The sequence below is a fragment of the Leptopilina boulardi genome, unplaced genomic scaffold, assembly GCF_019393585.1.
Source record: "Leptopilina boulardi isolate dan_hultmark-lab unplaced genomic scaffold, ZJU_Lbou_2.1 LbouV2_392, whole genome shotgun sequence".
Taxonomy (NCBI): Eukaryota; Metazoa; Arthropoda; class Insecta; order Hymenoptera; family Figitidae; genus Leptopilina; species Leptopilina boulardi.
The window spans coordinates 1708296-1723450 of record NW_026137965.1 but is presented as its reverse complement, the minus strand read 5'-3'; the positions used below and the strand labels follow the sequence as shown (position 1 = coordinate 1723450).

Below are 15155 nucleotides of genomic sequence, written 5' to 3'. Positions count from 1 at the left end.
TCAGATATGATAACGTAAATTTTCCATTAAATGTTTTATACCCCTTTAAGCAGCCCTACAAGTGTACAGAAAATGGGTAATAAACTCATAAATCCGACCCTCTGTAATTTTCGATAATTAAATTGTATAATCCCACTTTTATTAACATCGGTTTCTCTTAAAATTCAGAAAATATAAAATTTGTAGGATTATTTTAATTTTCTGTTTTATTGAAAGAAAATACCTTGTATTATCACAAACTTATGGAATGTAAAAGGTAGTCACCCTAATCCATAACATTTAGTTTGCTCCTTACTCATTAAAAAGGGTGGACAATGCAACCCTTACATGAAAATTTGTGCGCGCTCTATGTGAAAATCTTGTATAAAAAGGTCCACATTTGCCTGGAAAGTTCAGTTCATATTTTGGTATCAGCACGTCTTCGTCATATACGAAATCTAGTACAAGCATTGTTACTCTGATCAATTTCATACTCAAGTTCGACTTACAAGAATTTCAAGTCAATTAATTAAAAGTCTCTAAATCAAGAAGGAGCCTTCCAAGTATACGACTAATATCCTGTCATAATATTTGGGAAACATCTTCTCATTTCCATACAAAGGATATTTGGGCTTTCATCATAGTGCATTGAACTCCGGACCTTGTGCAAACCACCTAGGCCCATCAACCCTCCTAAGCACTCATAATCGACATCTGGTACTAGCCGTTTTCCTTCACACATTTAAGGACACATATATCAGTGGTCCTTTTTTATACATCTAACATCTAAATTTTTAAGGTCAGTCCTAATACTTTTTACATAAATCTTTCCTAACTCCTTTTAAAAATTTGTAATAACCTTTACAATGTATTTTTTCTGTAAGAAAATATAGTAAAATAGCGGGACAGGAGTAGTAGGGGTTAAAAATCTTGAAAAAGTGCGTGACATTATTTACGAACACTCCCAAAGGACGTTTTATGTAGTTTTAAACTTTCTCTGAAATAAAAAATGAAGTCGAGTTAAAATTTCGGAGAAATGATTTTGTTTGGTACAAAGAATCTCGCTGATCTACTCATTTACTATAACATAACGCAAAATTAATAAAAATAAAGCAATAAATAGTAAAATAATGTGTTTTATCATAGTTCATTCAGTGGTCACTTGCTTGAATTGGCGTTATTTCCTAGAGCACTGACACACTCAAGCAACGTCAGTGTAAGCACCGCCATGTTTATTTTCATTTTCATTTCAAAATGTAACTTCTTAAACTTCATTTTTTAATAATTTAACGTAATATTATGAACAGCGACACGTCTATGATTTTTCTTTAACAAGGGGTTGCAGCATACATTTGGTGACGGCATTTTTATTTTTCATGAGAAATAGAAGCAGAGTGTGAAAAATATTTGTGATATAAGGTTATAATTTTCATAAACAATAAACTTTAAAATACTCGTGAACGAATAGGCATTTAAAATACTTACGTATACAAAATATTCTGTACAAATAGAAAAATTATTAAATATTATGCAGATATAATTTTTTAATAGTAAGGGAAATTACAAATAAATATGAATTTAAAAATTAAATTATACACATGCACTCAAAAGAACAGCAAGGTCCAAGAGCGCGCTCGTGTTCTAACGTGTTTCAGCGTATTAGTCCGGCGCGGCGTTCCACTTAGTTCTCGGACCGCGATCACAAATATATTAATAACTTTTGACCAAATGCAATATACTGACTTTTTTTTTTTAAAATACTGGTGATAAAATAGGGAATCATAATACCGAAAGTTGAGTGAAAATGTAATTTAAATATTCATTCAATTTTTGTGACGAACATTTCCTAAAAATTTAAATTAAATTTTCAGAAATGGTTGGACGAAAATATTTGTAAAAAATACAAAAATAATATTAAGAAGTATTAATATTATAATTAATATTAATAATAATAGATAGATAGATAGATAGATAGATAGATCTTTATTATTATTATTATTATCAATAAAAAAAATTTACTATCTGGGATTAAAAATAAAATAAATAATATACAAACATTGTTGTTCTGCTATGATTCAGATTGAATCAAGCACTGGATGCTTGTTGAGCAAGAACTTTTGTAAACAAATTATGGGGTGCTGGGGATTGAACCTACATTCGCCGCGCGCTAGCTAAAGACCCTAACCACTACACTACAGATATCTGGCTGAGAAAAAAAAATCTTCCACAGGCTCTACAACTTGCCGATAGAAAAGTAATCATACTTATCGACCTAAAAGGGCGGGCTCATTTAAAAAGGTTTTTCAGGGAGATATTTGAATATTCTGAATATTCACATTGCAGGTGAATATAAAAATTAAAAGTGTACTGAAATAATGTTGTAAAACCATGACTGAAGGTTATGTAAAGAGGTTATTATAAAATTAATTATTTTTTTAAATATTATTTATTAATTAAAAATTCACAAATTTGCAAAAATTAATTTTAAAGTTTTTTATTTATTAATAAACAATTATTATTTTTTTTCAATGTTGATATTTGCATTCCTTATGATTTCATGAGTATTTTAAGACCAAGAAATCAATGGTATGTCTTAAACTTTCGGAGATATTGAATTTTTTGTCATTGCGTGCAAGATCAAAAAGCGAGTGGCTGCAATGGCATAAGATGTTTCAATGTCGCTAGGAAGCATCATTCTTAACGGATTTTTGATTTTTTAAAAATTAAAGCTGTTTTTAGGGTTATATAAAACGTTAAATTGACGCTAATTGTTTAAACAGTATTGTTATAAATAAACAAATTTAATTAATTAAATGCCATTAATGCTAAAAGATTAAACAGCCTTTCTAACGTCAAACTAAATATTGGATTCATAGCATAACCGGAAAAAATACACCTATTTTTTCTTTTTGCCAAATAATTTTTTTAAACAATTTATTTAAAAAAATCGATTTTTAATAAACCAATACAGCCATTCGAAAGAATGTAGAAAAATAAGCAACTTTTCTCTTTATTATTAACTGATTAAAAATTTTTTTTTGCAAAAAGGTGTGGACGAATAAAAAAGTTAAAAAGAGAAAAGTTGCATATTTTTCTTTGTTATATCAAATGGCATTATTCGTTTTTATAACTTGAATTTTTTTCTTAAATTGAGATGCCGGATCAAAGAATGTTTTTTTGAGAAAATCGACCAGTCTGTCAATTGAGAAAAATCTTTAAAAAACCGGACATGCAATTGCAGATGGACTTCGAATTTGGCGTGGAATGCATCATATACTGAAATACAAAAGTTATGAAATATAGTTTATTTTCTAATTTCTCTTAGAGATTTGAGAAGTGACATGTCTTTTTCGATTTCCATATTCCAACGTGATAATTTGATTTTAATAATATTGTAAAATGTTGATATTGAAAAAAATAAATTTTACTGCTTTAAAACTTTATTTTCAAAAACACATAAATTTAAAATTTAGAACTAGAAACATATATAAGAAGTATAAAAAACCAACAATATTAAGAAAAATAAAATAATATTTTCAATGTAAATTGCACGCGATTAAGATAATTATTTTTCAATTCGCGTGCATTAGACATAAAAAATATTTTTTTCTTTTCCTTAAAATTTTACAAGCTTTTTAAATTTTTTTATTTATTGTTCTTTTCAGATAGACATATTTTTCAAAACAAATAAATTTTAAAGTAGTAAAACTTCTTTTCGTAAATCTATTACAAACTCATTTTTATTTTTTTAAGAACATTTTTAAAGAAACTTTAATAAATTTTAATTAATGAACAACTTTCTCACTGAAAGTTTGTTGCTGCTGAAAATTTGTTGGACTTCCCCGCATGGAGAAAATTGCATTTTACGAATTTTGCAATGTCTCAATAAAAAATAAATAATTTTTTTTTAATCAAGACAACTTTTTTTTTAATAGTCACTTTTAGAAAATAATAACACGTAGTTTCGTTTTTGTTTCATTAAGAAATTCGTAAAATAGTCTGAGCTGTCGCGAGTTGAAGTCAAAAAACAATTAAAATTTTCTTCTTAAAAAAAACAGTTTTTCTCTTATATTTTGAAATCGGAAAAAGATGGAAAATTTCTTATTATCGAAAAAAGATGCTTAAAGAACATTAAAATTTTTAAGTTGAATTTTTAGTGGACAGGGGACTCTGTTTTCCAGCGGAATAAATTTATGTGACCTTCTTCGACCCGGCAGCTCAATTGTATATTGAAGGTTACAATTTTTGTGAAAAAGTGTATTAAACATACAAGAATGAAATTTAATTACTATATGGATGTATAAACAATTGTGTTAATAATATTGTTTAATTCAGAATAATTTCAGAATTATATATTTTTAATTTTGATAAAAAAAAATAAAAATTTTAAACTAAATGATATAACACAAGCAAACGTTGCTGCAACAAATCAGTTGTCAGCAGTATATAACTGGTTGCAATTTGTATTATCGATAAAGTAAAACTAAAGAGGTCCATAAATTACGTAAGACTTTTTTTGGGGTATTTTGACCCCCCCCACCCCCATGTAAGACACATTACAAACATTAGCGCCATTTTTCCTACTGTTCGTAAAAAATGCTTAATTTGTGTTTATTTTATCTTAAGAATTAAATTTTTTATGAATTAATTTTTTAAAAAAATTGCAATTTCTTTTTACATTTTTTCAAGATGTTGATATTTGGATTCCTTATGATTTCATGAGTATTTTAAGACCAAGAAATCAATGGTATGTGTTACGGACGGAATTCCGTAACTTTTTAATTTTTTTTTGTTTAATATTATTCATTAAAAATAATATTTGTTATTAAGATATTGTAAACATTCTTCTCAATTATAATCAAACAACAAATGTAACACCCACACATACATATGTAAATTTTGCTAATCTTAAATATTCAATTATTAATTCAAATTTAGTTAACAATTATTAGTAATTTTATTTTATATTTATTTTAATTCCGAAATCAATGGTTATTTCGCAAATAAATTGAGATTATTGAACTTCAGGTTGCGAAATAACACGGACTAAAAATATGATCAAGTTTGCCAATTGTGAGATTTACAACGTATAAAAGTTTCCACATTAGTTTGGAAAATTAGGAAATATAAGAAATCATAAAGGTAATTCAAGTGGTTGAACCGATCACGCCTCTAATAAAATGCAAGTTTGCTAAAACTTGCATGGAAACAACGAGGTGCTAATTGAAAAATCGACCGTCCCACTTCCTTACATTACATACCAACAGGGTGTGATCGTTGCCACCGAATTATTCTTTAGGGAGTCTTATATTGTTTTTCCCGCAAGAAGGCGGAGGATTATTAAAAGTTTAACTCCCACTAAGAGTGGTAGAGAGTATTATTTGTTCCCCGCAGTAAGGGTAGAAATTCGTCGAGTTTGTTTATAAAAATACAAGTGAATTTTCCATAATTTGCGAATTTGGTAATCATACAAAAGTTCATTGAAAAAGGAAATTGAATCAGTCCGTATAAAGTGTCATAAAGGATTAAAGTGTAGATTCAGCGAAAATCTTAAGTGTTTTATTTAAAAAAAACAATTATTTATATTTCAAATTAACTGTATAGTAAATTCAGACTTGGTGAACCCAATGTTCTGAATTTTAAAACGGAATTTGTAATATTGAAATAATTGCTCATTAAAGTAATCATTGCAAATTTATTGGAAATAAAAAGATATAAAGAATTAAAAGGAAATAAAAGCAACTTCCGCATAAGTGAAGTCGTATGACGAATTCGAGTGTTGAACTCCACAAAGCTAAAAAGTAATATGATACTTTTCTGTATCATTTTAGTTATTATTATTCTGGTGAGTTACTCTGAATATTTATTCTCTATTTAAAGAATAAAGAATCTCATAAAGAAACATCCACATAACACACACATTTCTTACACGTACAATTTATTATTTGTTGTCTCAACTTTATGATAAACAAACTATTTTCACTTTATTATTGAATATTTCTTTCATTTGAACATTTTGCTTTTTTTGGTTGAAATAAACCATTCTTTGTGAGAATTGAATTTGTTCAAGTAAATTAAAGTAAATGGCTTTTTTAATTGTAAACATTATAATTTTATCAATGATCATTTTGGGAAACTAGATGTACACTGTTTGGGGGTTGAGTGAATAAATGTATTCTTGATTTTGTGGTAATTCAGTTTTAATTTATTTAATCACCTTTTGATGATTTTTTCTCATTTCTTCTTTGTAATCATTTTCACTAAAATACCGTCTACCCGGGTGTATTGAATAAATAATATTCTAGGTGACAGTCCACTACCTCAAACTAACTCTGTTAGCGAAGAGCAATTTACGCTTTCTGAATAAGCGGAATTATTAATAATAAAAATTAGTGTTAATTCTAACTTTATTATTTTTTCTTCAAATTTATTTTATTTTATTTTTTGTTAATTAACTTCCGTCTTTAACAGTATGTCTTAAACTTTCGGAGATATTAAATTTTTTGTCATTGCGTACAAGACCAAAAAGCGAGTGGCTGCAATGACATAAAATGTTTCAATGTCGCTAGGAAGCATCATTCTTAACGGATTTTTGATTTTTTTAAATTTAAAGCTGTTTTTAGGGTTATATAAAAGTAAAATTGACGCTAATTGTTTAAACAGTATTGTTATAAATAAACAAATTTAATTAATTAAATGCCATTAATGCCAAAAGATTAAACAGCCTTTCTAACGTCAAACTAAATATTGGATTCATATCATAACCGGAAAAAATACACCTATTTTTTCTTTTTGCAAAATAATTTTTTTAAACAATTTATTTAAAAAAATCGATTTTTAATAAACCAATACAGCCATTCGAAAGAATGTAGAAAAATAAGCAACTTTTCTCTTTATTATTAACTGATTAAAAATTTTTTTTTGCAAAAAGGTGTAGACGAATAAAAAAGTTGAAAAGAGAAAAGTTGCATATTTTTCTTCGTTATATCAAATGGCATTATTCGTTTTTATAAATCGAATTTTTTTCTTAAATTGAGATGCCGGATCAAAGAATGTTTTTTTGAGAAAATCGACCAGTCTGTCAATTGAGAAAAATCTTTAAAAAACCGGACATGCAATTGCAGATGGACTTCGAATTTGGCGTGGAATGCATCATATACTGAAATACGAAAGTTATGAAATATAGTTTATTTCCTAATATCTCTTAGGGATTTGAGAAGTGATATGTTTTTTCGATTTCCATATTCCAACGTGATAATTTGATTTTAATAATATTGTAAAATGTTGATATTAAAAAAAAATAAATTTTACTGCTTTAAAACTTTGTTTTCAAAAACACATAATTTTGAAATTTAGAACTAGAAACATAAATAAGAAGTATAAAAAACCAACAATATTAAGAAAAATAAAATAATATTTTCAATGTAAATTGCACGCGATTAAGATAATTATTTTTCAATTCGCGTGCATTAGACATAAAAAATATTTTTTTCTTTTCCTTAAAATTTTAAAAGCTTTTTAGATTTTTTATTTATTGTTCTTTTCAGATAGACATATTTTTCAAAACAAATAAATTTTAAAGTAGTAAAACTTCTTTTCATAAATCTATTACAAACTCATTTTTTATTTTTTTAAGAACATTTTTATAGAAAATTTAATAAATTTTAATTAATGAATAACTTTTTCACTGAAAGTTTGTTGCTGCTGAAAATTTGTTGGACTTCCCCGCATGTAGAAAAATGCATTTCACGAATTTCGCAATGTCTCAATAAAAAATTAATAATTTTTTTGAAAATCAAGACAACTTTTTCTTAATAGTCACTCGTAGAAAATAATAACACGTAGTTTCGTTTTTGTTTCATTAAGAAATTCGTAAAATAGTCTGAGCTGTCGCGAGTTGAAGTCAATAAACAATTAAAATTTTCTTCTTTAAAAAAACTGTTTTTCTCTTATATTTCGAAAACGGAAAAAGATGGAAAATTTCTTATTAACAAAAAAAGATGCTTAAAGAACATTAAAATTTTTAAGTTGAATTTTTAGTGGACAGGAGACTCTGTTTTCCAGCGGAAAAAATTTATGTGACCTTCTTCGATCCGGCAGCTCAATTGCATATTTAAGCTTACAATTTTTTTGAAAAAGTGTATTAAACATACAAGAATGAAATTTAATTACTATATGGATGTATAAACAATTGTGTTAATAATATTGTTTAAATCAGAATAATTTCAGAATTATATATTTTAAATTTTGATAAAAAAAAATAAAAATTTTAAACGAAATGATATAACACAAGCAAACGTTGCTGCAACAAATCTGTTGTCAGCAGTATATAACTGGTTGCAATTTGTATTATTGATAAAGTAAAACTAAAGAGGTCCATAAATTACGTAAGACTTTTTTTGGGGTATTTTGACCCCCCCCATCCCCATGTAAGACACATTTCAAACATTAGCGCCATTTTTCCTAATGGTCGTAAAAAATGCTTAATTTGTGTTTATTTTATCTTAAGAATTAAATTTTTTATGAATTAATTTTTTAAAAAAATTGCAATTTCTTTTTACATTTTTTCAAGATGTTGATATTTGGATTCCTTATGATTTCATGAGTATTTTAAGACCAAGAAATCAATGGTATGTCTTAAACTTTCGGAGATATTGAAATTTTTGTCATTGCGTGCAAGACCAAAAATCGAGTGGCTGCAATGACATAAGATGTTTCAATGTGGCTAGGAAGCACTATTCTTAACGGATTTTTGATTTTTTAGAGTTCCTTACCCGAAGGGGGAACCCTATTAATGAGACTAGTGAAGCAAGGCATGTACCCCCCTTCTAGCGACCACACGAATTTATCTAGAGGGCTGAAATTTGGTACAAATATGTATTTTTGGTTATAGATTACAGGAAAAATAAAGCGAATCTCATAAAAATTGATTATCATAGCGTTGTCAAGGAAAAACCATGAATTTTTACGAAAAATCCCTAAAAATGGCTATGTACCCCCCCCCCCTGGTGGCCACATCTTTTTACATAGAGAGCTTAAGTTTGGTACACTTATGTATTTTTACGTGAAAATTACAGGAAAAATATAGCGAACATGATTCGGATCGATTTACATAGCGTTATCAAGGAAAAATCAAAAATTTTTAAAAAAAGCGTTTAATCCTCCTAGCGCACACACTATTTGACCAAAACAGTTCATATTTGGTATACATGCGTATTTTTGCGTCTAGATCACAGAAAAAATATAGCGAGCACGATTAGAGTTGATGATTATATTGTTTTTAAGGAAAACTCATATTTTTAGAAAAAATCATGGATTTTTCGAATAAAAAAAGAAGAAAATTTTATCTTAAGGGATTCAAATTTATACATTTTTACGTATTTTTACATGTAGATTACAAAAAAAATATATAGAGAACGATTGGAGTTGATTATCATAGCGTTTTCAAGGAAAAACTGATAATTTTCGATAAAAATCATGATTTTTCTCCAAAAAACGAAGAAAATTTTATCTAAAGGGCTTCAAATTTATATATTTTTACGTGTAGATTATAGTAAAAATTTAATAAACATGATTTAATCAACATACAATTTTTGACCTATAAAGATAAAATTTTCTTCGTTTTTGGGTGAAAAATTCCTGTTTTTTTTCATCTCCAATTGTGCTTGCTATATTTTTTTTGTAGAGTTTTGCCATTCTTTATAATCTGACATTTTGGCCATTTAACATTTTTTATCTTTTGCCATTTTTTAACTGTTGATATCTTTATTATTTTGTGACATCCCCTTCAAATTTTAGGTTTAAGGGTACGGAACCCTCGGTTTTAATGCAAGAGTAACTCGCACTTATCCGATTTTTTTAAATTAAAGATGTTTTTAGGGTTATATAAAACATAAAATTGACGCTAATTGTTTAAACAGTATTGTTATAAATACACAAATTTAATTAATTAAATGCCATTAATGCTAAAAGATTAAACAGCCTTTCTAACGTCAAACTAAATATTGGATTCATATCATAACCGGAAAAAATACACCTATTTTTTCTTTTTGCCAAATAATTTTTTTAAACAATTTATTTAAAAAAATCGATTTTTAATAAACCAATACAGCCATTCGAAAGAATGTAGAAAAATGTGCAACTTTTCTCTTTATTATTAACTGATTAAAAATTTTTTTTTTGCAAAAAGGTGTGGACGAATAAAAAAATTGAAAAGAGAAAAGTTGCATATTTTTCTTCGTTATATCAAATGGCATTATTCGGTTTTATAAATCGAATTTTTTTCTTAAATTGAGATGCCGGATCAAAGAATGTTTTTTTGAGAAAATCGACCAGTCTGTCAATTGAGAAAAATCTTTAAAAAACCGGACATGCAATTGCAGATGCACTTCGAATTTAGCGTGGAATGCATCATATACTGAAATACGAAAGTTATGAAATATAGTTTATTTCCTAATATCTCTTAGGGATTTGAGAAGTGATATGTTTTTTCGATTTCCATATTCCAACGTAATAATTTGATTTTAATAATATTGTAAAATGTTGATATTAAAAAAAAAATTTTACTGCTTTAAAACTTTGTTTTCAAAAACACATAAATTTAAAATTTAGACTAGAAACATAAATAAGAAGTATAAAAAACCAACAATATTAAGAAAAATAAAATAATATTTTCAATGTAAATTGCACGCGATTAAGATAATTATTTTTCAATTCGCGTGCATTAGACATAAAAAATATTTTTTTCTTTTCCTTAAAATTTTAAAAGCTTTTTATATTTTTTATTTATTGTTCTCTTCAAATAGACATATTTTTTAAAACAAATAAATTTTAAAGTAGCAAAACTTCTTTTCGTAAATCTATTACAAACTCATTTTTTATTTTTTTTTAAGAACATTTTTATAGAAAATTTAATAAATTTTAATTAATGAACAACTTTCTCACTGAAAGTTTGTTGCTGCTGAAAATATGTTGGACTTTCCCGCATGGAGAAAATTGCATTTTACAAATTTTCAATGTCTCAATAAAAAATTAATAATTTTTTTTTAATCAAGACAACTTTTTTTTAATAGTCACTCGTAGAAAATAATAACACGCAGTTTCATTATTGTTTCATTAAGAGATTCGTAAAATAGTCTGAGCTGTCGCGAGTTGAATTCAAAAAACAATTAAAATTTTCTTTTTTAAAAAAGCAGTTTTTTTCCTACTGGTCGTAAAAAATGCTTAATTTGTGTTTATTTTATCTTAAGAATTAAATTTTTTATGAATTAAAAAAAAAATTGCAATATCTTTTTACATTTTTTCAATATGCAAAAAATTTTAAATGTCGAAAAACTGTATTGGATTTTATAGATTAGTTCGTCAACTAAAATTCAGTTACAGAATTGAGTCGAAGAATTAAGTAGAAGGGAAATAGCAACTGTCAAGTCACCGTAACTTTTACATTCATGTTACCTATAAGAATCTTTTTCTTAATCAATACCGAGTTGTATTTTCCTGCTACAAACACCCGTGTTTTTGTTACGTATCTAAATGCCTTTCTCTTAAATGGAAAACTCCTGCCCCTTTGTCGCGCGGCTAAACATCTTTTCTTTTATATATAAAAGCCTCTGCGTTTTGTATCCTTCAGTATATTGTATTTCTAAAAATATACAATTAGAAGCGAGAAACTCAGTATTTCCGTAAAAGGGCATAAACGAGTGTCCCTTTCTTACACCTGCAATTTGACACTAAGGCGCTCTCTTTCTACTCATGTACTACCCCTCTAGTGTTTCTCGCCTAGGTGTTTCACACACGGAGAGAAATCTGCTGCGATTTGCGCATGAGCAAGTCCATAGGAATATAGCATGGACACTTCCAAGCAAAAACTATAAGATTCCATCTGAATATCAGGTGAGACTCATACAATAATACCTCGCTCACTTAGGATTTTTGCTTGAAAGCGTCTGTTACTATATTCCTAAGGACATGCTCATGCGTAAATCGCACCAGATTTCTCTCCGTGCACCTGTGATAAAATTTTATAGTCTCTTACGTAAATTTGATATAAAAGGGCTACATTTTTACGGAAAGTTCAGTTCAAAGCTTTTCATCATACACGTTACTACTACTTCATATTTGGATATTTGGTGCCACTTCATTGTCTTTATATACGAAATCTATTTACCTTGGACGATTTCTATATAAGTTCATTTTACGAGTGATTTCTAGTCAAGTGTTATAAACCTCAACATTAAGGATTACTCATCTATACAAGGACCTACTCTTTCCATATATTTGGAAAAACATCTATCTTTCCTTTTGTGGAGGAATCTCATTGTTGGGTCTTTGTCACGGCAATTACGAACTCCGGACCTGTACCTAGGCTCGTCAACCTTCCTCAGGCTCATAATTCATCATACCTGGTACCAGCCTCTTTCTTGTCATTACAGAAGACACCGCAGTGGTCCTAATTCATACACGGAAAAAATTTTGGTGCAGCGGTTGTACTGGTTCGTAAATTTGTAGTTACCTTTGCATTCCTTGTTTCAGTGGAATGCTGAACTCTTATTTCCTTGGATTGCTTGCTTCAAGATTCTCTCTCTCAAAGAACAATTTTTATAACTCTAAATGTTTGTCATAAAATAAAGTGTAAGCTTAATATTTAAAATATTTCTCTTTCTTACCTGTACCCTTAGCTCAGAGCCTTATGCTCTGTAACACAACTGTTCTGCTGCGTGGGGTCCGCTTTACCCCATATGACCATTACGTTATATAAAAACAAATTTTTACATAAAATAATTTGTTTTTAACATTGTGCAAATGAATCTTTGAAAATTTGATAAAGTCAATTTTAATTTATAGTTTTATTAAAATGTTGTTTTTAATAATTAATAAAATTATAAATTAATTGCATTCATCAAATTTTCAATGATTCATTTGTACAATTTTAAAATGCATCAATTTTAAAAAGTTTTTTTTAACGATAAGTGTTTTTAAACCTACTTTTAAAAAAAACCGAAAATATTTTTCGAATTCTATTACTATCAAATTTGTAAGTTTTAGAGATAAAGTCATTTTTCTCAATTGACGTACTGATCGATTTTTTCAAAAAATTTTCAAAAAAACTGCTTCCTTTGACGAAAATTTTAAGCCTAGTCTGATCGTGGGTAAATAATTTTTACTATATTTTCGAAATCTTTTAAAATTTTTTATTAATTTTGAATTTTTTAAAAATATGTTTGGTTTTTTCTCATACTACATACTTTTATGTATTTTGATTCGCTGATTACGAAAATCATAGTGACAATACCCAAAAATTTTATTTTTATGGTGAAAACCACACAAAAGTCCTAAAATCTATGGTTTTTTCGGTTATTGGGTAAAACAGGCAAAATTAAAAAAAAACTTTTAGACAAAAGTTATAGATCTTGTCACATCACCGTAACTTTTACGTTCATATTATAAGAATCCTTTTCTTAATCAATACCGAATTTTGTTTCTCTGCAGCAAACACCCGTGCTTTTGTTACGCATCTAAACACTTTTTTTTATATATAAAAGATCCCTGCGTTTTGAATCCTCCAACGTTAATATACTGTATTTCTAAAAATATACAAATACACGGAGAGAAATTTCTAGGAATATTTACCGTGCTGCTACCTGAAAGTGAGTACAACAATGTTCTCATTCTAATTTTCTCTATAATACTCATGTACTAAAATCAGATGAACCCCTCTAGTGTCTCTCTTCTACAGCTGCGATTGCGAAACAAAAATGCTCTCTTTCTATTCTGTAAAAAAATCGGACGTACCCCTCTTTTAACGTTCAACTGAGAGAAAGCTTTCAACTTTTGGCTTCTAATATTAGGGTGGAAAAAGCAACACAAGACAATAAAATTTTATCTATTCTCTTACGAAAATTCGATATAAAAGGATTACATTTTTACGGAGAGACCAGTTCAGAAATTGCAACCGAACCTGCTACTTCAATTCAGAAATTGTCTCTAAACCCTAAATTGTCTCTAATTTTATACTCAAGTTGAACTTAGAAGAATCTCTATGTTAAATATTAAAAGTTTCTACGTCAAGAAGAACTCATCCAAGTACTCAAGGCTTTGACTCTCGCATAATATTTGGAAATTATCTATTTTTCCTATACTGGAAGAATTTATTTATTTGGATTTTCATCGCGGTCAACTAAACTCCGGACCTGTGGTCATTACCAAGGCCCGTCAACCTTCCAGGGGTGCGTTCACGTAACTCTCACCCTCACTCTCACCCTCACTCTCACTCTCACTCTCACTCTCACTCTCACTCAAAAATTTTTCTCTCTCACCCTCACTCTCACCCTCACTCTCACCCTCACTCTCACCCTCACTCTCACTCTCACTCTCACTCAAAAATTTTTCTCTCTCACCCTCACTCTCACTCTCACTCAAAAATTTTTCTCTCTCACTCTCACCCTCACTCTCACTCTCACTCAAAAATTTTTCTCTCTCACCCTCACTCTCACTCTCACTCAAAAATTTTTCACTCTCACTCTCACTCAAAAATTTTTCTCTCTCACCCTCACTCTCACTCTCACTCTCACTCAAAAATTTTTCTCTCTCACTCTCACTCTCACTCAAAAATTTTTCTCTCTCACTCTCACCCTCACTCAAAAATTTTTCTCTCTCACTCTCACCCTCACTCTCACTCTCACTCAAAAATTTTTCTCTCTCACTCTCACCCTCACTCTAACTCTAAAATTTTTCTTTCTCACTCTCACTCAAAAATTTTCCTCTCTCATTCTCACTCTCACTTAAAAATTTTTCTCTCACTCTCACTCAAAAATTTTTAACTCTCAATCTCACTCTCGCTCAAAAATTTTTCTCTCTCACTCTCACTCAAAAATTTATCACTATCACTCTTACTCTCATTCAAAAATTCTTCACTATCATTCTCACTCTTACTAAAAAAGTTTTCTCTTTCACTCTCACTCATAAATTTTTCACTATCACTCTCACTCTCATTCAAAAAATTTTCTCTCTCGCACTCACTCTCACTCAAAAATTTTTCTCTCTCACTCTCACTCTCATTAAAAAATTTTACTCTCACTTTCACCCTCACTCAATATTTTTTCTCTCACTCTCACTCAAAAATTTTTCTCTCTCACTCTCACTTTCACTCAAAAATTTTTCACTCTCACTCTGACTCA

The 15155-nt window shown here is 28.5% G+C and overlaps 1 protein-coding gene across 3 annotated transcripts in view; it reads right to left on the bottom strand.

Annotated features, from left to right (window-relative positions):
• The window catches only part of LOC127288621 (uncharacterized), a 61747-nt gene that overhangs the window by 20949 nt on the left and 25643 nt on the right, over positions 1–15155 (bottom strand). The window lies entirely within an intron of this gene.